At 35.7% G+C, this 24,483-nt stretch overlaps 1 non-coding gene across 1 annotated transcript; it reads right to left on the bottom strand.

Moving 5' to 3' along the window:
- Positions 1–15,553: 15,553 nt before the first annotated feature.
- Positions 15,554–15,660, bottom strand: LOC128032171 (small nucleolar RNA R71). The gene has a single exon (XR_008188300.1). It is a non-coding gene; the product is annotated as a small nucleolar RNA R71 (small nucleolar RNA).
- Positions 15,661–24,483: the final 8,823 nt, after the last annotated feature.

The following is a 24,483-nucleotide window of genomic DNA, read 5'->3' as shown; positions in this document are numbered from 1 at the left end:
TGGACTCCTGGATTGGATCATTATCGATTTTAGATTCCTCTCTTTATCAGCTTCTTCTTTGTTATCAACCCTAGTTGCATGTCTAGGGTTGGATGTCCTTTTGCCGTTGCAGGTAGTATGTGTTAGAGTATGCCCAAAGGTCAATCATGAGATGGCTGTAATAACATACTTGATTTATCATGTTTATTAATATAAGACGTTACCATTATTATTTTAGTTTCTTTTCTGTGTGAATAAATAAACTGTTTTATGATAATGTCTTGAGAATAATATGATTATTCTTAAAAGGTCCTTAGTCAAGTATTAATTTTGGATAGGACGACAATAATGCATTAAGACTAACATGTAGTTGATTGATGATAAAGAGTTGTCATTGATATGGAATGTCAAAATCGATGGATGAATATGTGTGTTAGAGAACAACATATTGGACTGACCCGTTATGAGTATGTTTCTTGGATTATTATGTAATTGTCACAACATTACTCATAGTGATTAATATGTATATGATCCTCAGACTTGAGATCATTATAATCCCAACATCGTGAGTTGTATATTTTGATCTGATCAAACGTATAATCAGAATCGGTTGTTCTATAAAGGCTGATGTTAGATATACCACGATCTATGTAGAGGGATATGGTTGATCGAGATAGGATAAGCCCCTCCTACATAATGAGAGTAATATCTTAGGCCACTTGATTGAGTGAGACTATAAATGCATGGCCATGCTCAAATAAGTTGATATGAGATGTCATACTTATTTGTATATCGTAGTCTGCTTAAGATATCAAGGAACATGGAATGAACTATACAAGTGTGACTATTCCATGACTTGTGTCCAATCCAGAGATAAAAGGACTTAATGATTATTGCATAAAAGGTTAATCATAAAAATGTTATGTCGAATCATGATTTATTGTGACTTAGGTAGCAATGATGCATTCTAGATGCCACTCATTGTTTGTAACATTGGAATCGTTCTAGTATTACTGCTAAAGTTACAGGAACCTACAGGGTCACACCCTATAGTCGAAATGAACAGAATAAAACATAGTTGGTATTGTGTTTGGTTATCGCTTGAATTAAATTAATTATAGAATTAATTTAATTGGGTAATCAAATATCGAACACATTATGTACAAGGTTGTTGTACGCATAATGAGAACATGAATTTGGTTAGTATATAAATTCAAATAAATATATGGTTTACCGAAATTATATTATAATTAATGTAATTATAATTTTTGGTTTAAAATATTATTATATTTATTTAATTTCTAGAAACCCTAAAAAAAGATATATAAGAATCTCGTTTTTTCTTTGCTTGGGGTCTAGCAACCGTCAAAGAAAATTCTTTTCAAAACTGTTTTGGGGATTCCTTCCGTTCATAATCAACTGGGTGGATTACATAGAGGCCGGGGTCATGATAGATTGCGGCTTGGTTCGGTAGTAGATCAGACTACTCGTTGCTGAGGTGTTGCTGTCTACTCAGAATAAACATTCGATAATTTCGTAACCTTTATCACCCTGATTCGTTCCTCACACATGGATCCGTGGTTAGGATCGCCAAATTTTTAATTTTTTCGCTGCGCCGTAGGGGTGCCGGTGATCCAACAGTATGGAGTACGTCATCTGTTCTCGTCAACCTATATTAAAACCAAAATTACTTGCTAATTGCCCACCTAGATAACTTGATGTCATAACCATATAAGTGTGTCCAATATATAACATCAACGTTCGTAAGTTGAAATCAAAAGCACTTATAGAATGTCGTGCCAGGGTCTCTAATTTGGGTTACCAACTAACCTCGACTATACGCCAAAGTTGAAATTGAAGGCTGGAATCGAGGAAGGCCTTACCATTGATGGTTTTGGCATTTCCTGATAGGAGCTTTGTAACAACATTGTGAAACCACCGCACAATCGTGTGGTTAGACTTTTTGCTTCCTGTTCGCCAAACAAATTTACTAGAATTGTTGTCAAACTCGGACCACCTTGCTCGACATCGAAAAAGTGGGCAAATAACTGTAACATCCTACTCGATGAAGCCCTAGTGTTTGAGTTATGTTTTAGGAGTAAGAATGGCGAAATAGGTTTTGAGTGAGTTAAGCATTGGACTTAACCAAGGGGTTGAAGTCTACGAGTGCGTCCTTTGGTGAGTCTTGATTGGATGAATCGTTAACATTGGGCCAACAAGTGAAAATGTCTCATAAAGTGAGACATCTCGAAGAGTGGAACTTAGTGAAGTGTTAAGAAAGTTTGAAAATAATCGTGATATCATCGAATGGCGTTGTAAGCTAAGTGTGGCTAGTTAAGGTACTAGTTATATTCTAACAAGATGGTTAGGAATGAACGATGGACTTGACCCAGAAATATTTATTTATACATATAACCGTGGATTGTTGTATACATTTTCTTATAGTTGTAAACCACCTATATGGCATATAGAATAGGATTTTGACATGTGTCAAGTTCTTATAGGGATGAAGGTTGTATATTAGATAATCAAAAATGAGAAAGAAGAGAGTTTTTTCTCCTTCTTCTTTAGTAAGAATTTCTTTGGTCTAGATCTGAAGCAATCTAGAGTGCTTCCTTTATTCATAAAAGTTGAGGTGTTGACCTAGATCTTTACCTATGAGAGCTTCACGCCAAGAATGGTTGAAGCTGACCATTCGAGTAAAGTCTGGATTTGGAGTTTGGAGTTGAAAAAGGAGTAAAAATTAGGTGAGACCCTAAACTGACTCTTACATGCATTACATGCCTTTTAGATATTTCTATGCTGAGTGACCTAAAGCATAAGGAATAAAGATTGATGAACTTACATGTATGGATAGCATAATGTTTGAAGGTCAAAGTAAAGGACAATGAATATGGGGATTAATGAGTAATGGTTATGTATGTGTATGTGTCATGAAAATATGTAAGCAATGTGCCTATCATGAATGTGTCAGTATGTATGATACATCTGTATGTGTCTCCGGAGTCATTTAAAAGGGTCTGTCAGGACTAAAAGCATGTATCTCTGAAAGGACAAGCCCATGGCCATGGCACCTAAAGGACCATATCGTGTAAGACCATAGTTGGGCTATGGCGTCATATGGAAGGACTAAAGGAAGGTTATTACCTAATGTAGTTTTTCGTGTATCCCAAGACAATGAGGGGTAAGCTTCATGAAATGTGAGTCTAGGTAAATCCCTATAGTCTAAAACACAAGTGAATGGAATACCTTCATGGAAAACTCTAGAAAGGCAAGCCTTTATGGCGAACTTATTAAAAGGTCAGCCATTATGCCAAAACTTTAGAAAGACAAGCCTTTGTAGGGAACCTCTTAAAGGATGCCTTTGTGGCGAGACAGTGAAAAGAAAGCCTTTGTGGTAAGTACTTAATGAAAAGGACTCCTTTGTGGCAATCTCTAGATAAGGAAGCATTTGTGGCTGTCTTCAAAAAAAAGTGCCTTTGCGGCACCATTTAAAGCATGACTCTTCTGGCAACCATTTGAAAGAAACGCCTTTGTCGCGAACTCTGAACGAAAAGAAAGGAACCCATGGTGAAATTTGATAAAATTGCATATGAAGTCTTCTAGAGGAGTAATAAGTTTGGCAAACTCTGAAAGAAAAGCTTCGTAAGAAGTGTTATGGCTAACCTAGTACAGTAACATGAGAAGAACAACGGTACTAGAGTGTGTCAGGTTATGTGGTGAACCTAAAACATTCTATCTGAAAGGCCCTCTGTAACGAGAATGGTTAAGGGAATCATGAAAGAATACAACGAGGAACGCGTGAGTGGTATAGAAGATATGAAAGGAAAGATATGACCTAGTGCAAAGCTTGACACCCATGGTATAATGAATAAAATCTAAGGGATGTATCTGCCAGAGTTAAGTTGAAGAATAAGAGATAAGGAGTTAGATAAAAGAGTTATCAGATGAGACTTTGGTAAATAAGGGATTACTCACTAAGTTCTATTGAACTTACCTTTGTGTTCTTATGTCACAGGTAAGTCAATCGAGGCTAAGCCAAGAGGGGCAATGCTAGGGCTAGGCCTAAAGAGGGGCGCGTTGGGTTGTTATGTATACAGAACGAGTGAAGCGACGTGTTCGAGTATGACAAGAATACTATGATTATGCTAGGCAAACTATTTGTAAGCCTAGCAATGTAAATAAAATGTGTGGGCCAAGTAAGTGATGCCAGTGATATTGTTTAAGAGTAATGTAAGTGTCATATATACGTTTGTACTTGTAAGTTCTCGTTAGGTGAAAAGTTTTGTTAAATGGTTGTATGTATACATTGTACACTCAGATGATTTACTGGCCGATAAAAATTTCTTAGTAAGATGCATAAGTTTGAAGAAAATAGTAAGAACAAGTTTAATTAAAGATGGTAAGAGAACGTAACACCCGAGATCTAGATCTGATGAATCGAACTGAGTCGAGGGCATAACAATAACTCTAGTATAGTATTTCTACTAGAGCAATGCGTATCGAGCATTATGTTGACATCAATGTCGACTTTGAGCCCAAATATATCATATCTAATAGGGTGCAATGACGTTCGATATCTATATTTCAAGCTCAAAATTCTCCTATGGCTTGAAGTTAACACTTTCCTTCTAATTCTGATCGAAACTCCTTCAATTTTATATTCCAGTTGAAAGCCAATTTTATAGATTGATCTGATACAAAAAAGGCCCCAAAATCGGTGTCACAAATTTGACCGTCTAATAAATGAAGAGTCTAATTTGTCTACTCATCTTCTCTCAAAAACTTGTTTCACATGTTTAAGACAAAAACATTATACAGAAAAATAAGTGCTCATTATCCAAATTTAAACAATGACACTTGAACTAATTTAATTTGTTGGGTCGATTTTTGAACTTTAGATTTTTAACATCAACAATATTCTTCTTATGCAAATCTCCTTATGATAACAATATGCTCAAAATTTAACTATGAAAACCTCTTCATAGAATGTCTTCATTTTATAGGAAACTCTACCACCGAATATGGAACATAATTTCAAAATGTAGGAAAAGATTAGACATGACAACTAAAAAAATTGCTTGTAACAAAAAGAATTTTTCTGAAATGTTTTTAAAGATAATATTATTATCTGCAACAAAAAAGATGTGATGGGAAGGGATGTGTGAATTTTATCTCGAGATTCCCATGTTTAGGGTTAGGGGTCACGGTTTTCAAAAATGCGCTATGGGGGACGCGTTTCAACTAGGATAAACACACCTCCTGTAGGGAGCATTTTCAGCTAATGTGGCAAGAGAGAGGGTGAAAGCATTTCCCACAAGAGGCAATATCCTTTCTCCTTCAATGTAATCTGACAAAAGTGGGAGAGGGACCTGCCTTCAGGGCTGAAACATGTGTTCCCCTCCTTTTCAACTGCAGATGCTCACTTGCCTTCCTCGCCTGATTTGGCGAACTCCTTTCAGGTGATGGTGGAGGAGTGTAGACTCCTTGGCTAGGCCCTTTAGAAGATGAATAGTGTAAACGAAACCAAACAAGCTAAACTTGAGAATGCCCTGCACTCCAGTGAGCAGACACTTGCACAACTCTACCAATCCCATGAGGCTACTGCCTGCCAGAATGAAGAGCTTACTAATTTTGTCTCCCCCTAGGAGACTAAGGGTGAGTTTTGATGGGCGGTGCATTTACCTGCGGTTAGTGTAAAAACAATGGTGGTGGTGAGATTAGATACTGTAGCGATACTGTAGCGTGAGACAAAAAGTAAGCTAGACGCACCGTACCACACCCAATCGCCCATCCAAACCCACCCTAAGTATTATTCTTTGGAGGCCAGGGAGAATGAGTTGGTAGATAGGGTAGTCTCGTTAGAAAACAAAAACAAAGCTTTGGATGAGCAACGCTTGGCATACATAGAGAAGCTTCAAAAAGAGAGCAATGAAGCTCTAAAGTGTTAGAAAGCAGAGAGTACAACTAAATTCAAGAGCTATCTGCCCAAGCTGAGTTTGAATCTCGTGCTACATGCCTCAGTACCCGTGGGACCCTTTGATGTGAAGCGAGTGAACTTCAACTGTCTGCATAAGTTCGCTAGTACTTGTAACACCCTCACCCGACCCAATCACCGGATCAGGGTATGGGCGTCATAATTGAATCTGGTTAATTATGCATACTTAGAACCCACTAACTCTTAAAATCAGAATGTATTACCTATTTAATTAAAAACCTATAGAACAGAGTCTACAAAATTTTAAAATACAAGTTTATTGTTTCAACTCCAGACTCTAAAGGAACTAATTGGTTACAACATATTTGCCCCCTTGGCGAAGTCTCTAAAGATATCCCTTTACTATGTGCATGACACCTACTAATAGAGCTCCTTAGTCCAATGCGATCTGGCTTGGTCCCTCATCAAGTTCCTTATCTCGTGAATCCTGCAATCATGGGTCAAACCCTTGTAAGTTCGAATGAACTTAGTGAGTTTTTACATTACACGAAAACATACTCCACCTTTTTGGGGGTTCAAATAGATAACATTAAGGTGAAAATAAACTCTCTTCTTGTTAGGGGAAATTTCTCTTAATACGATTCGACGGTTTCTATTTTATCTCTGAACTTATTTGCTAGCGGATAGGTCGTCAAACAGTCCTTTCTTCTAACCCTACCCTAGGGCGGGTTTCTTTTTCTCACCATGTCCTATCATAGTGTCTCTTTGTACCTACTCTCTTAATGCCTTTGGGTATATTTACCATTTGGCGATCATTTTAAATTTTGCATAGTCCATGACTGACTCAATTCCTTACTGTAATCTCATAGGGCTTGCTCACATGACATTTTTTGGAATAACTAAAGAGGTCCCATGCTACTTTGATGGACTAAATCCCACTTGGGTTAAATAGTGATTGGATTACATATTTTTAACCCGCCCTACTTGCGTTACCTTACTCTTTTCCATAACATGCCCACTGCTTTGGAAAGCTTTGGCCTATTGTTCTCAGTTGACTATCTTCTAAGTGACCATTTGGGTTAACAAATTTTTCTTATACATTGGTTCCCCTTGGAACTAGCCATTTGGTTGATACTTTCTCAATAGGTTTCCCTTAGAGAGGATTAGTCTTGACAAACATATTCTTCACTTGGTGTTTCCCTTTTTGGTAACTCTATTTATTATTGGGTTCTAACTAACCTTTACTTTCCTTAAGGACTCGCCGACTTACTTTTTTTCAACCATTAACATACAAGGTTCCTTGAGCACCTTATTGAAATTCTTGATCGCAGATCCTTACTTGCAGTCCTCGGTTAAACCTTATTTCATTTGCCTGTACACCAGGCACTACTGGTGTGTCATTTTCCTTGGCTAGTTCTTGTTAGGTTAACACCCATATGCCTTTTCGACTTTTCTGATCATTGTTTTGGTGGACTATCTCCGTTTCTATTTCCTTTTCCTTATTCGACATATTCCCAAAAAATCCATTGGTTCACTATCGCTTTTTCGTTTCTTACATCTTTCTTTCACAACTTTTTCATTGTTCCCAGGATTTCCCTCGACTACTTTTCTGAATATCCAACAATATTTCTTGTCCCGGTAGACTCTGGTATGCTGCCTTAGTTGAGCTAGGATCTTACGCAATATATTCCCATGTTTAACGTCCTGGCAGACTACCCCATATTTAGTGTCTTGGTGGACTCCATTTTTTTTCATAGCCGATCTATTGTCTTACACCGTGTAGTCCTTGTGTTTACTATCTCGACGGAGTACATATACTGTTATAGTTAAGCTATGGTCTTACACAATATAATCCTCGTGTTACTGTCTTGATGAACTTGATATATTGCCATAGCCATGCTATGGTTTTACACAGTATAATCCCTATCTTTACTGTCCCAACAAACTACCACTTTGAGGTGACACCCCATAGAGCTTATTGACCGTCATCACAGTGTCGCTCAACAGAACCTAATAGCCATCAATATCATCTTATCTTACTTATACCTTGAAGCTCAAACATCGAATTGTCCCCACTCTCAAGACTTGGAGCTTTGCACATAATGGTTTGCTCTCAGCAATCTCAGATGGTGGAATCATAATGGAATTCCAATTTTTCCTTTTTCCCTATGCCTCTGCCCATTCCTCAATTTGCCATCCTATACCTTGATGCTCAAACACCACAGTTTCCTCTTTGCAAGGCCCGGAGCTTCGTACATCCCAATTTGCAAATGATCTACCGTAATTTAGTGTTGTAGATTAAACTAATTCTTACACTATAAGAGCTTGAAAGAAAGCATTTCTAGTAGGTTTTAATTATGTTTTTTTAAATTCTCGTTAAGTTAATAAAATGTGCAAATTGAGTCTTTTATTAACCTTAGAGGCCGAATGAGGCCTAGGGGTAAGCTACCACACTCTGTGAGTGTGCAGGAAACCATTAAAAGGTGTACTAAACAAATACTGGTCACAATGTCACAACACAGATGACATAATGTCGCAACATAGGGAGCATAATGGAGAAAGCTCAAGACTGCCTTCAATGTCGTGACACAAACTAAGGGTATCGTTACATACCCTTGAAGATAGCTGAAGAGGAGTATACTAATTGCTATGTTGTGACACAGGTCCTAGTGTGTCACAACATCGACTCTGTGATGGAAATTAAAACACAAAGCAAGGGCATTTTGGTATGCACTATCAAACTTAAAGCTCGAGAACGTCAACTAACCTATGGTTAAAGACAACGACCACCTAAAGGCTATAAATACACTCATTTGTCACTTGTTATGGACACCATTCCTTTAACCTAAATTCTCTTTGTAAAATTTAGTTTAGTTCTCTTTCATTCTTAGGTTTTAGATTTCTTTCATTTGTTCTTGTTGATTTCAAGAGATCTGAATTGTGGAAGCATTCAAACTTTGTGGAGTCGCAATTAACCTCAACACAATCAGGCTCTTTCATTTAATTTATCTTGTCGATTTAATTAGCATGCTTTCTCTTTATATCGATTTCACATTGTTCATGAAAGCCATGAGGAACAAATCCCTCTATGGGGGATTAACGAATGAAGGTATGATCTATTAAATATTTTATAGGGTTACTTAACAGATCAACTGTTGGGAAAGGAAGAATGTGAAACAAACCCTAGGCCTGAAAACCCCGGGAAGTCATCAAGGTGTGAATTAACCCAAAATTAGTATTGCCCATTCGTAAACACCTTTACCCCAAGCTAGGCTTGAGTGTGAGGTCGGAAGATAAGTAGTTCTTGCTGACTTAGTATGTTGTGGAAGATCGAAAGATCCTGTTAGGGTAGTGACTAGTTGATTGAGGAGAAACCTGAAACGTTTGTTGATGGAGATTACCGAAGCGAACTAATCACCCATAATTAAGATTTGATTTATTCTCCCTTTCTATATCATGAAGTCTATTTCTTTTATGTTATTTTGTCTTTATTATTATAAAAACCCTAAAAATCCTTTATTTATCTTCATTCGTAATATAGTTTACTTAAAGTAATAATTAGATCTATTGGCATTTAGGTTATAATTAAGTTAGTACTAGCCTCTCTTAGGTACGATTCTCAGAATACTTTCAAAGTGTTTCATTGTAAACAAACTATATCATAACCTAACCCGCATACTTTCAGACACCGCCTCAAATTCCATATATTCTGTAGTAGTATTCATATTCTAGACGTTAGTACATCTGGAGGTGGTCAGTAGACAACAATGCTGTATGGCGGTAACTAATAGAATCGCTCATTCCCAAATCCTAACTTCATCTATCTTATCGATATTCCTCTTCTGCGTTCCACATAAAATCAACAGACATTACAAGAAATTCATAACGACATACTGGCAGATACTCATAATCCTACTCAACCTTATGCAATCAAGCATACCCAAGCAACAGAGGTCATGCAACATGACGAAACTCATTATGGAATTAACACATGATCATGCTAAACACATAGCATCCTATAAAAGAAGTATAGAAACTTACTTACTGCTTCTTCGCTTGGTCGTCTTAGCTTTCTCATACTCCGAGCTCCCATTTTCCAGGCAGCTAAGGATGACAACCAAAATCATGAGTTAAACACAATTTTTTGGAAACATGTAGAACCCTAAAATGGTTTTGAGAAATCCTTATCTTCATTTTCTTAACCTTACGTATATAGATGGACTAAAAACCTTACCAGCTTGTTGAATTTTCCAGTTTTTCGATTTAAACCTCATGGTCATTACTCCATGTAGAGCTTTCCATAACCATCACTACCTTGGAGCAACCATGAAAGATAAAGAAGAGGAAAGAATGTAACAAAATTGAGGGGAATCCACTTGGGGATTCACTTCTGAGCCTTTATATAGCCTTTCACGCACGATTTTCAACCTTTTAGAGTACATCTATTTACAATCAACTTGTCCCCCACTAAGGGATCGACTGGTTCCCATCCAACCAAACCAGAATTTGATTTTAACTTTGTCTAATTTCATTTCTAACTTTTCCTAATTTTCCGATAGAGATCACCAGCTTATGGTTTTATTTAATTAGAACTACAAATTGTTCCTAATTTCTGGGTTTAAAGGAAACTTGGTGTGATAGTGCTGATATGGGTTGCGATGCTTTCTATCTCACAGGCAAATAAGGGGAAAATTTTAGCAGAAATGGAAAAGAGCAGAAACTTCTTCTTCCCTTAAGAGCCTGAGGTGACTAGCCCAGCTCTTGAAGAAGATGTCAATCAAGAGAGTGAGGGGAATTACAGATAATGAAACTTATTTCATTTCTAATTTTTAATTACCTTTGTCTCTTACCCTTTGGTTTGCGATTCATTCATATTTCATACTCGATCCAACAGTTCGTGCATTCTTTTCCATATCTTACTCTTATCACCATAATATGCCAACAGACAATCAACTATTTAACATAACATATATTTTTAAAAGTTCAAGGGATTAAGCCAGAATTTACATAACATGCATACAGTGGCAAATTTTCCAAATCCTAGTTCCTGAGGATTGCTAAATTAGAGCTCTGATACCAATAAAATTGTGACACTCTATACCCGACTCGCTCGTCAGGTTCAAACTATAGAATACTACATTCGAATCTAATATTTAACTAATACTTTCAATATTATTATCCACAATAATAAAGGGAATAAGACAAATTTCTTCTGATGACGCTACTAGGTAACTATTCAAAATTCTTAAGAATTCATGTATATGATAATACCTTTTTTTAATAAACACAATTTCACCATATAAGCTTAAACTTGTTAAAATAATAACTTATTCTATGATTAAATAATTCTAGTAATCTAATGCACCTTGAAATGTATATGCTAGTATTTTTGTGTCACGAGTTTCTTCCTCATGGACTTATACATAAATTTCATGTATCATGACCTCCCAATTCAATCTATACATTATTGAAGGCTACACCATGAACATTCATACAATCATATCTTGCCATGGGTCTCAGCCATATGGGTTTACACAGTTTCATGTATCGTCATCTGCCAATCTAGTCTTCATTTTACTAGAGGTTACACCATAAGTGTTTTCATGTCATACGATACCGTAGATTTCAACCTCATGGTCTTACACTTGGTTTCTTATCATGATATGCCAACCTGGTTACCAATATAATGCATTAGCAGAGGCATCACAGCGAAATGCTTATTCAATATTGCATCACAGCGGAACAGTTATTCAACATTCATTTACCCATATATCATCGTCATTTTTACTATACTTCTTACACCAACCAAGAAATGCTTATTCAACATTGCATCACAGCGAAATGCTTATTCAACATTGCATCACATTCATTTTTACTATACTTCATACACCAACCAAGTAATAGAGATATCATCATCATTTAGATGTACTTCTATTTTTACAGTACACATGCAAGAGTCAGGATAGAGACTCACTTTATACTCACCCACTATAGATCGATGCTCTAGACTTAGACATCCTTCTCAAACCAGAAACAACAACTACTTAAAGAACATTAGATCACCATTAAAACTCATTCACATACAAATTACTATCATCTCAATCATTGATAACCCCATGCAAAACTTTGTAGTTATTGATAACCCCCATGCAAAACCTTATAGTTACAAATTACTATTCATAACTCTTAACAACCTTACTCTTTTAAAAACTTAACATGTAGAGCTATACTACTTACCAGAAGGTGAAATAATCATTGATTAAACCAAAAACCTTAGCTTCCAACTTAATGAGGAAAAGATAATATTTATATTTAAGAAAAGAGCCAGAGAGTAATATATGGAGGGAAGAAGAAAAACTCCTTTACGAACCCTTCTCATACATATATATAAGACCCATTTCTTCATAGTGGAACTTAACAGGTGTCACTCGAATCCAAAATTGTCCCTTCTTAATGGCTTATAGATTTCGAGAGAAACACAATTGAAAATCCTGCATAATTGATATTTGTTCATTCAATCTAGTTGGCTCTTAACCAGATCGCTATACAAAGTCCATTCTACATAGTACTCAAGTAACTGGGTGAACTATACTTTTGGCAATAACTTTCACCCGGCTAACCCTCCCCTTGATCTATTCTTTTCTTTCTTAGAAGATTAATCATGGAACAAAAAATCTTTAATTATTTCAGCGGCGAATACCTTACGCCATCCCAAATTCATCTTAAAATTCCTAATTGGTGGATTATACCATGCCAATCAAATAACTTCATGACTCTACGCCTAAATCTTGGATCTAATAGACTTGGGGTGTAACAGGTGGGTTGCATCATGTAGATGCTCTCTTCAAGATAGTCATTCAAAAATGCTATCTTGACATCCATTTTCCAGATCTTGTAATCGAGAGTCACTGCAATGGATAGTAATATGAAGATTGACTTGATTATGGTAACCGAAGAGAAGGTTTTTTTGTAACCGATGCCTTCTTTCTGAGTATAACCTTTTGCTTCATAATATGCGGATTGACTTAGCATCTTTCATTTATGGTCTTACTCATCTTGACGTATAGCTGGAAACACAGAAATTTACATATTTTTACATACCCTTTTTAACTTAAAATCATACAGTTTCGATAAAATTCTTGTCAAAAAAATAATTAATTTTTACAAAATAATTAAAGTACACTTAAAATATGAACATGTTGAATTTTAGTTAATTTTATAATTAATTTTGATGAATTTTGGTTATTTTCGACAGATTTGCACAAAGGGCAAAAAATGGCTCGGTAGACACTACTAGAAGCGCAAAATTGAGAAGCAATTTGAAGTATCGAGGTGAAATAAATTTCAACCTAAGACGGTCCAAAATTATATGTATTAATTCATAATATAACTAATTTTAATTTATATCTAATTTAATTTGGGTTAATAAATTATTATTAATTAATTATGAAAAAGTGGTCCAGTTGAATTGAACTAAGTAAACCGAACCGACCAAGAAAAGGACAGCCCAAAAACCGTCCCAAGAGCTGGCCCAAATCAGCTTATTAGCTGATTATCTAAGCTTGCAAAGAGGCCCTTGAAGACTTGTTCAAGTTGCATTCAAACCCCTCCATAATTGGTGGCTTTATAGATTTGCCCCAAGCCTAAATTAGCAAAGTTGAAACTATCAACCTTGCCACATGTGTGGCCGACCAAGGGAGGGCTCTTTGGCTGATAATTTTAGCTATTTTTAGCAGCTTTCCTCAGCTATGAAAAACCCCTTAGGCTGGTCATTTGGAAAACACACCTCAAGCATTCACATCTTTCCTCTCTTCTCTCCACTTTCTCTCTTCTTTTCCATTCCAAAATTCCCTTGCTCTCTTGCCGATTTCTCCTCTTGAGAAAAGGGCATTCATCAGCTATTTGGAGTAGAAATTAAGTATTCATAGCAGCCTTGGTCGACGAGGACAACGGAGAAGGAAGAACGATGCAACTAGTCAAGCCACGGAAGAACACCAGATTTGATTCTTGTTCCCTATCTCTTTAATTTTTGTTGTTGTTATGCTAAACATATCTATGAATATTTATGTTATTAGAATGGTTAATTAATCAATTTAGCTTGAATTTAATTCGTGTTAGTTTGACTGCATTTCGTTTGTTAAAATTATTGAAATTTTGTTTATGTTGTTATAGGCCTCGGTAAGATGCTTGATTAAGTAAAATGATGAATAAGTTATTCTTGCATTACAATTTTTAGGTAACTAATGAATTAATTATTTAAATGGATTGAAATTGTAATTAATGGACACAGTACTTAATCAGTGCATGTTTAATCATCTAAGGTAGCTGAGGGTTAGATTAGCAACGGTATCTGATGATACATTTGCCTTGCATAACTTGCAACATTATTGTGATTAAAATGTTTCAAGGTAAGGATACTTTGTTACCTCACATAGTCTTTTATGTTCTTATTAAATCGAGTTAATTGTTTCAATTGACATAGGGATATGTACAAGAGGTTATTTCGATTTAATAAGTATGTATGTGCAATAACATATATGCCTATTAAGATTTTTTTTAATTGACATAGGGATATGGTCAAGAGATAAATGGATTTTGGTAGGTGAGTATGTTCCTAAGTTAGCAAATTACCGAGTTGTCGTGAACCTATTCGTAACAATATAAACATGAGTTTAATAATTATAAGTTAAGAAATGTAATTAATCTAACACAATTATGTCATCTTGATTAAAATCGTATTTTGCAATCATGCATTTGAGATTTATTTATTTAGTTCACTTAGTTTAAAATCTTAGTTTTTAATCACCCTCTTCAAAAAAAAACATTTTTCTTCACCAAAGTGTTTTAAATAGAATTCATAAATAATTCTTTTCACAGTCTCTGTGGGTACGATAACTCGACATTTACTTGTCACTTTATTACTTGCTGCGATTGTGTACACTTGCACATTTCCGTCGTTCCAAGTTTTTAGCATCGTTGCTGGGGACTGTGTTTTACAAAAAAATTCAATATTTGTGAAGTTGTTAGTTTTGCATTTTGGTTTATTTTTCTATTCAAATTTTAACTTAGTTATTTTTTTGTGATTATTTCAAGTGATTATGAGTATTGACCGAATCATCGATTTACTCCCTGTAGACCCTGAGATTGAATGAACTTTTCGACAGTGAAGAAGAAGCAAGTTAGAGAAGGACTGAAGAGATGAACTTCAAAAATCAAAATCAAGGAAACGGAGCAAACCTTGATCAAAATCCTATTTTTATTGCTGATGATAGGGATAGAGGTTTGAGACAATATGTCGTGCTAGTATTTCATGATCTTAATCCAGGTATTAGGAGACCCAAAATTGAGGCACAATAGTTTGAGTTGAAGACAGTCATATTCCAGATGCTTCAGACATGGGCCAATTCAGTAGAATGCTTATCGAAGATCCTCACCTACACTTAAGACTGTTTGTGGATGTGAGTGATTCTTTCAAGTTAGCTGGAGTACCCGAAGCTGCATTATGATTGAAGTTGTTCCCATATTCACTAAGGGATAGAGCTCGAGCTTGGTTGAACTTATTACCACCAAACTCAATTTCAACATGGCAAGAGTTAGCAGAAAAATTCCTTATGAAATATATCCCGCATAGCAAGAATACTGAGGAACAAGATCACTGCTTTCATACAAATGGATGATGAGTCATTGTATGAGGCATGGGAAATGTACAAAGACTTATTACGGAAGTGCCCTCATCACGAAATCCCACATTGTATAGAATTTGAGACATTTTATAACGATATCAATGCTCACACGAGGATGGTAGTGGATGCTTCTGCAAATGGTGAACTCCTTTCTAAGTTTTATAATGAGGCTTATGAAATCATTGAGAGGATTGCCAGCAACAATTATCAATGGCTAACCTATCGAGCAGGGTCAGGAAGACAAGTCGCTGTAATACATGAAGTAGACGCTCTTGCTTCACTCGGATCTCAAGTATCATCAATATTCTCATTATTAAAAAATCTTACTATTAATGGGTGTAATAGTTTTGTAGCATAGCCACTGAATGAATTTGAAAATGTAGACTGTGTTTATTGTGGGGAAGGAAATTTGTTCGAAGAATGTCCATCAAACCCAGAATCTACGTATTACATGGGTAACCAGAACCAATATCGAGGAAGGCAAGGGTTGCAATCCAATTTCTATAACCCATCATGGCAAAACCACCCGAATTTTTCCTGGAGTAACCAAGGGGCTGGAACCAGTAACAATTATGTCCAACCTAGATCGACCTAGCCACCTAGTTTTTCCCAAGAAGCTCAGAAACCAACCTAAGCTGAACCATCCAATAGCATAGAGAATCCATTGAAGGAGTACATGGCGAAAAATGATGCCTCTCTAAAGAATTTGGAGAATCAAGTGGGCTAGCTTGCAACTGAACTCAGAAACTTACCACAAGGTGTTTTACCTAGTGATACGGAGAATCCGAGGAATCCAGGGAAGGAGCATTGTAAAGCGTTAACATTAAGGAGCGGAAAGACTTTGGAGCCCGATTCCATCGAATTTGAGAAGGACCAACTGACGCTTAAGACTTAGAGGAAGTTCAACTGAGTGTTGAAATTCCAGTTTCACCGAAAATTGAATCTGTAAAATCTGACAAGGTAAATTCTGAACCAGCTAATTCTGATCAACTAATAACTCCATTAGATGCAAAATTGCCACATAAAATGAATCAACCAGTTCCAGTAAAGAAACCTCCACCACCCTACCCTCAAAGACTTTAGAAGCAGAAGCAGGAAATTCAATTCAAGAAGTTCCTAGACGTACTCAACCAACTTCATATCAACATCCCGTTGGTTGAAGCACTTGAAAAAATGCCGAACTACGTCAAATTCATGAAGGATATCCTGTCTAAAAAATAAAGGCTTAGAGAATTTGAGACGGTAGCCCTAACGAAGGAATGCAGTACATATCTTCAAGACAAACTACCCCCAAAATTGAAGGATCCTGGGTGTTTTACCATACCTTGCAATATTGGAGCAACATATTTTGGTAAGACACTATGTGACTTGGGTGCGAGTATCAACTTGATGCCCATGTCAATATTTAGGAAGTTGGGGATAGGTGAAGTTAGACCTACTACGGTTACACTTCAATTAGCAGATCGATCCTTAGCATATCTAGAAGGAAAAATTGAAGACGTATTGGTACGTGTAGACAAATTTATCTTTCCTGCTAACTTTGTAATTCTAGACTTTGAAGTAGACAAAGAGGTGCCAATCATCTTAGGAAGACAATTCTTAGCAACCGGAAGGACCCTTATTGATGTACAGAAGGGCGAACTTACTATGCATGTTCAGGATGATCAGGTAACATTTAACGTTTTTAAGTCCATACAATTTCCTGACACAATTGATGATTGTTCTGTAGTGTCCGATTTAGAGGATTTAATCGTGGAGAAGGAACTCAAGTATGTTGAGGACCCATTGGAAAATTGTTTTGACATTAGATCCTCCAAATGATGAAGAGGAGGATGAATACTTAGCTTTGTTAGAAGCTAATCAAAGGAGATTTAATCCGCAATCCTGCCTTGAATCTTTAGAGTTAGAGAAAAGGGATTATGCCCAACCAAAAGCGCCAATCGAGGAGCCACCTAAATTAGAACCAAAGGTACTTCCCTCACATTAGAAATATGTTTATTTAGGCAACTCTTCTACTCTGTCTGTGATTGTTTCAGCAGAATTAATTACTGAGCAAGAAGAGAAACTCATCCTGGTGTTGAAACCATTTAAGAAGGCTATCGGATGAACCATAACTGATATTCAAGAAATTAGTCCATCTGTATACATGCACAAGATTATCTTAGAAGATGGTGAAAAAGGGACGATTGATGGACAACGAAGACTGAACCCCATCATGAATGATGTAGTCAAGAAAGAAATCATCAAGTGGTTAGATGGGAGTATAATTTACCCCATATCAGATTGTTCGTGGGTAAGTCCGGTCAAGTGCGTGCCAAAGGAAGGAGGTATCACGGTTATTAAAAACAAGAATAACGAGTTGATACTAACTAGAACGGTTACGGGATGAAGAATTTGCATCGATTACCGGAACTTGAACAAGGCAACTAGGAAAGATCACTTCCTTTGCCGTTTTTGGACCGGATACTTGATAGACTCGCAGGGCGAGACTATTACTATTTTCTCGATGGATACTCAGGGTATAATAAGATTACAGTAGCACCAGAAGATCAGCACAAGACAATATTCACCTGCCTGTACAGTACATTTGCATTTAGGCACATGCCATTTGGTTTTTGTAATGCAGCGGCTACATTTCAAAGATGTATGATGTCTATTTTTACCGACATGGTTGAGAAATATTTGGAAGTTTTTATGGATGATTTTTCAGTATTCAGAGATACATATGATGATTGCTTAGCCAATCTAGCCAAGGTACTAAGGCGATGCGAAGAAACAAACCTTGTACTTAACGAGAAGGTATTATTCTAGGGACTAATTTGTGAATCTGTTAAACTATTAGGGTTTTACTATTATTGAATATACATGAGTTTTGAAGTTTGATGATAGAAAATGGATGGTTGTTGTTAGATAAATAACTTTTGTAAAGGGATTTTTGGTGAAATTGTCAAATAGAGACTAAATTGAAAAATATAAAATATTACGTGGTGAAATTGTGAAATAAATGAAATATAGGGCATGCTAGGGACCTAATTGATATTTGGCCATAATAGGTTGTAGTGGAATTGTGTAAATTTCCATTTTTATGAGCTAGGGACTAAATTGCATAGAATTAAATGTATATGGTAATTTTTTCAAAAATATGTGTTGGATTAAATTGAATGAAAAATATATTGAATTAAGTTAAATCTATCCATACAGATCTAGTTAGATCTCGTAAGGAGTTAGATCAGGGAAAAAAAGAAGTCTCGGATTAATCGCCTCCGTATCTATGTATACTCGTCGAGGTAAGTTCGTGTAATTAAATTGTGTTTATTTTTTTAAAATTGAAATATGTGTATGTTATGAATTTTTATACATAATTATCGATCACATACCCAATGACGTACGATGATTACCGAGCCCTGTCTAAACTATAGAAATCCTAGGATAGAAATGACATGTCATTAGGGTTACCGATTTATAGCTCGTAAGAACATACCAATTTATAGCTCGTAAGAGTATACCGATTTATCGCTCGTGAGAGCATACTGATCTTCAGGTCAAATGAGCATACCGATTCACAGCTCGTATGAGCATACTTGTACATGAATTGATGGATTACAGTTATATGAGCTAGCACATTATGTGTGAGTTATCCCAGGTATCCAATGATATTCTAAACGGTTCAACATGCAATGTTCTATTATGAAATGATATGAGTTTGATAGAACTATTACAAGTATATACATGAAATACGTGGAAATAACGTTACATGAGATATAGACATATGAAATGGATGATTCTTTTTTTATGGAACCTGATTAATTGTTGAGCTCATCCATGAGTATGGTTCATATATGTATTTACATGACTAATATTGATTGGTGTATATGTGCTTAGGCATTTGAACAAAATGTGTTGGGATATGCTTTTTTACTTACCTATTACTTGATTAAATGGTAAGTTAAATTCTAAGTTATACGAACTTACTAAGCTTAAATGCTTTCTCTGTGTTTTTTCCGTGTTTTATAGTGAGTCAGAAGCTTGTTCGGGTTGGAAGCTTGTTGGAGCTATATCACACTATCCATCAGCTCTTTTGGTACTTTCAAATGTTTAATTTTGGTTATAATGGCATGTATTGGTTATTATGACTAATGTGGCCATGTGTTTTGGTTGTGGTTTTTGCCATTTAACTTGGCTTGTATTTTGGCATCTTGTTGTTGAAATGGTATAGTTTTGGCATGTAAGTATTAGTCTTAATATGGTTGATGATTTGTTGAATGTTAGTTGAATATGCATATTATGTATGTCTAATAACTTGTTGTGAATTGGAATTTCATTTTGGAAGACATATATGTATTTTTGAGACTAATGATTGAATGGTTTAATTGGTACCATTTGGTATGTTTTGGTAAGGTAACTATATCTTATGTATTAAGGTAAACATACATATAAATTAGTTGATTAATTGGCCATATTGAATACATAGTTTTACATGTCTATATATTGTCATTTGAGGTTCCTAAGGGAATATTAGTTGTATGTGATCATACGATTTATACAAGGCTAGAATATGCATGGTTTTGGTGCCTTATTATGGCTTGTGTATATATGCATTTGTGATTGTAGGTACATGTCAAATTGGGCGAGAAAAATGACTTGTAAAATGACCTATTTTCATCCACATGGTTAGAGACACGGGTGTCAGTCTCAACCGTGTATGACACACAGCCAGGTGACACGATCATGTGTCCCCTATAGCTTTCAAAGGGTTGTAAGTCAGACTGTTACACGGCCTGGCACACAGGCGTGTGAGTTTATTTCGAAGGGTACACGGCCTAGCACACGGGCGTATGGCTTGGGCTTGTGACCCAAGTCAGTGAGTTACATGTGTACGGATACGGACACGACTGTGTGTCCCTATTTTGAATGCCTACACGGCCAGAGACACGGGCGTGCCTCTTGGCCGTGTGACCCCTGTAATGTTGAAAATTTTCAATGTTTTCCAAAAAATTTTCTTAGTTTCCAATTGAGTCCGGACTTATTTCTAATGCAGATTTTGGGTCTCGAGGGCTTGTATAAGGGACAATTTGTATGTTTTGAATTAGTTTTAATATATTTAATGATATGTTTTGAAATGTTTGAAATTTTTGTCCAATGGTTTTGTAAACTCTGGTGATGCTCTATGAACCTGTTTTGGCGACGAATACGGGTTAGGGGTGTTACATTTATTGGTATCAGAGTAAGGTTTAGTCGATTCTCGGACTGAACGTAGTGTATACGAGTCTAGCTATACATGCCATTATATAACCTGTGATAGTGTAATATCTCTTGACTGTTTAAAACATGTTTTCTTATAGTAATGACATCCAACTGAGTTGACTCCGATGAAGTAGAGGGTAATGCTCAAGCCTCTATTCACGGAGTAGCATCGAGTGGTGCAAGGCCTGTATCTGAGGGCCAGGAAGGTGAGGCTAGCTTAGAAATGCTTGTATATGTATTAAGATGGTTGATATGAATATGGTTGTATTAATGCAAATCTTGGTTCAAATGTATATTATTTTGGTTATGAATTGAGATACCTATGAACGATACATTGGTTAGAAGTTTAGGTTGTTATGTTTGATGTATTTAAATGTATTTAAGTACGATGGTTTGTGTTTAGGTTGTTTGAATTGATCATGGGATGGTTTGTGTTTAAAGTTTACCTTATTTGGAAATTCTTTGCTTGATTTTAACTTGGTTTAGAGCTTAAATTGGGAGCACACGGCTTGGGACACGGGCAGTCACATGGCTGTGTGCTGCACATGGTCACTCCACAAGTCGTGTGTGCTCTATTAGTTTTAGTGTAGGTTCCATACGGGCTAGCACATGGCCTATGACACGACCGTGTGGGCCAAGTCAGTGAGTTACACGATTTGAGACACGACCGTGTGTCTCAACTCAGTTGGTTATACAGGCTAGCACACAGCTTGTGACACGGCCCACAGTCTTTGTCATGGACTGAGATACGACCGTGTGTCCTAACTTCTAATTTTCACACGGTCTGGGCTATGTCACATGGCCGTGTGACCCCTCTTTTCCAAATTTTCACGTTTTAGATAAATTTTATGTTTTGATTCAATTTGATCCTTGATTACTCTCAAACTAATTATAAGGCCCCGTTAACCTTAAATAAATCCAATGTGAATAATTATTCTATGAATTTTTATATATTTTATATTTTAATTGAATATTTGTTCTGAATTAAGATAAAGTGTTTTTGTTTGTTTCTTTAACACTCCAATCCTTATTCCGGCAATAGGGTTGTGTTAAATTCATTAAACAGATTGCTTGTAGCATATATACATAAAACAAATCGGTTAAAACGAATTAGACTGCAAGTATCCTATACAATCACATCAATCAATAAATCTAATCTAGATTTTTGTTGTACAGTGGCTCTGATACCATTATTGGATCACCGATACGCCTCATGCCGTAGCGGAAAAATTATTCCGACGATCATCAACCAATGATCCATGTACAAGGATTGAATTGGTTGAAATAGGGTTGAAAATATACCTTTTCAAACTGAAAAATGGCGTGTAATGTTGTTGGTTGGAATCTTTTCCGTGATGTTAATCCAAGCCGAAAAAAGTGTCTCGGCCTCTACGTAGTCCACCCAATCAACCACAAATAGAAAACTCTTTGAATAATTTCATAGAGAATTCAACGATAGCTGCTAGACCCATTGAATGTTTCCTTCTTACTTATTGAATGCCACATAATCAGGGATTATATTCCATTTATTAATATCATATATTAAAACGGAATAATTCCCCTTTTACTTCGCAAAGAAAATCATGGAAGATATTAAAATTATATTATTTCCAAAAGAATACTAGCTTTTATAAATAATAACTCTGAAAGATGTTGCGAATCGTATCCGCTAAGCAATCCTACTCGCCAGGTAATTCTACTCACTAAGCTATACTATTCTCTGGGCAATACTATTCGCCAAACAATAATGTCCGCTAGGCAAAACTATCCGTTGGTCGATACTATTTGGTGGATGATACTGTCTGCCACGCGAAACTTATTCGACAATTATAAGAATGCGTCATATCATATGTAGGAGGGTATACGCCCATTCTATTGGCATGAAGTCTGTTTGCTTAACCATAGGGTGTGACCCTATAGGTTCTTATAACGTTGGTAATAATACTAGAACATTTTTATTGTTACAAGCAATGAGTGGTGTCTAGCAACGCGTCATTGCTACCCAAGTTACAAGAAGTCATGATTCGGCATAACCTTTCTGTGATAAACTTTTTTGTGTATCATATCATGTTATCCTTTATATCTAGATTGGACACAAGTCATGGTATAGTCACACTTGTATAGTCCAATCTCATATTTCTTGATTATTTGAGTAGATTATGTTAAACAGATAAGTGTGATATCTCATATCAACTTATCTGAGCATGGCAATGCATTTCTAGTCTCACTCCATCAAGTGACCTAAGATATTACTCCCATTATGTAGGAGGTATAAATCCTATCTTGATCAATCATATCCCACTACATGGATTATGATATATCTAACATTAATCTTTATAGTACAACATGTTACAGTAGACATTTGACTGTATCAAAATATATGACTCATGATGTTGGGACAATGATCAACTCAAGTATAAGGATCATACACATAGTAATTACTATAAGTAATGTTTGTGACTATTTCATAATAATCTAATAAACATACTCATGGTGTGTAACACCCCAAAATAGGGTCTAGGAGTTTTAGAGATATTTTAGGGATTTTAGCTTTAGAGTGTTTGAAATTCTGTGACATGGTACACCGTAGATGTTTTTGACTATGGTTTTTATAAAATTAAATCAATTTCTAAAAATGAGTTTTAAATACCTTTAATTTTGAAAATAAGACTGATTTGTAAAAGAGTCAAAGCTTAGAGTTTTTAAGAAGCAACTCGACCATATTTTAAAATCCAACCTAAAAACCCCATTTATAGTTTTATTTTCCCGTTAGTTCTTCATCATAACTTGTTTTTGTTGTTGCTTTGTTCTCCCAACTCTTCCATTCAATTTTATTTGCCAAACCTAAATTCATTTTATTCCTATCACATTCCAAATCATTAAACCTCCATAAAATCAAAGAAAAGCACCCAAAAACACCATAGTTTTCTCTATTTTTAAGCTTGTGAATCTTTTCAGTTTTCAATTAAATGTTCATTTTTCGTCAACTAAGGTAACGATTCGATTTTTTATTAGTTTTTGATAATATTTGACCCTTTAAATTGAGTTTTTAGCTGTTAAATATCATGTTTTAAATAAAAGCTAAAAATTGGGTCATTAATGGTGGATTTTAGGATTTTGGGTAAAAATGTAGTTTCCAAGTGTTTTTCAATTATTTTTGATGTGATTAGAAGGTTTCTAAACGTACTTTAAAGTTTTGTTGAAGATTTCCAACGTTTTAATGAATTTTCGTGAAAATTGTCATAAACATATCAAAAATTTCAATACCATGAATTGGGTAGTTTTGAGTAGTTTAAAGGTTGAGAATCAGATGAAAGAAATTAGTTTTAGGCAAAAAGATTAAGTATAGACCGAGATAATTGAAATTCAAGTTTTCTACGTTGAAGGTTTTGATTACATGAGAATTTAGTTTTGGCTTGTGTTTTGATTGTTTAAAGTGAGTCTTTGGTTGATTGTTGATTGTGTTGTTGTGTGATTTACCTTGTTGAAGCTTCAGAATCATTAAGACCATCAAAAACTAAAGATAAAGGCAAGGAAAAACTAGTTTAAGCTTTCAACAATTAGGCGAAAGCGTAATCGGTGAGTGTTTGGAATCGCTACTTGTAGACACAATTCATAGTGTTAATTGGGAGCTTAGGA

This window comes from Gossypium raimondii, chromosome 8 (genome assembly GCF_025698545.1).
Source record: "Gossypium raimondii isolate GPD5lz chromosome 8, ASM2569854v1, whole genome shotgun sequence".
Taxonomy (NCBI): domain Eukaryota; kingdom Viridiplantae; phylum Streptophyta; class Magnoliopsida; order Malvales; family Malvaceae; genus Gossypium; species Gossypium raimondii.
Note: the sequence above shows the minus strand (reverse complement) of the source record. Positions and strands in the feature narration are given on the sequence as shown.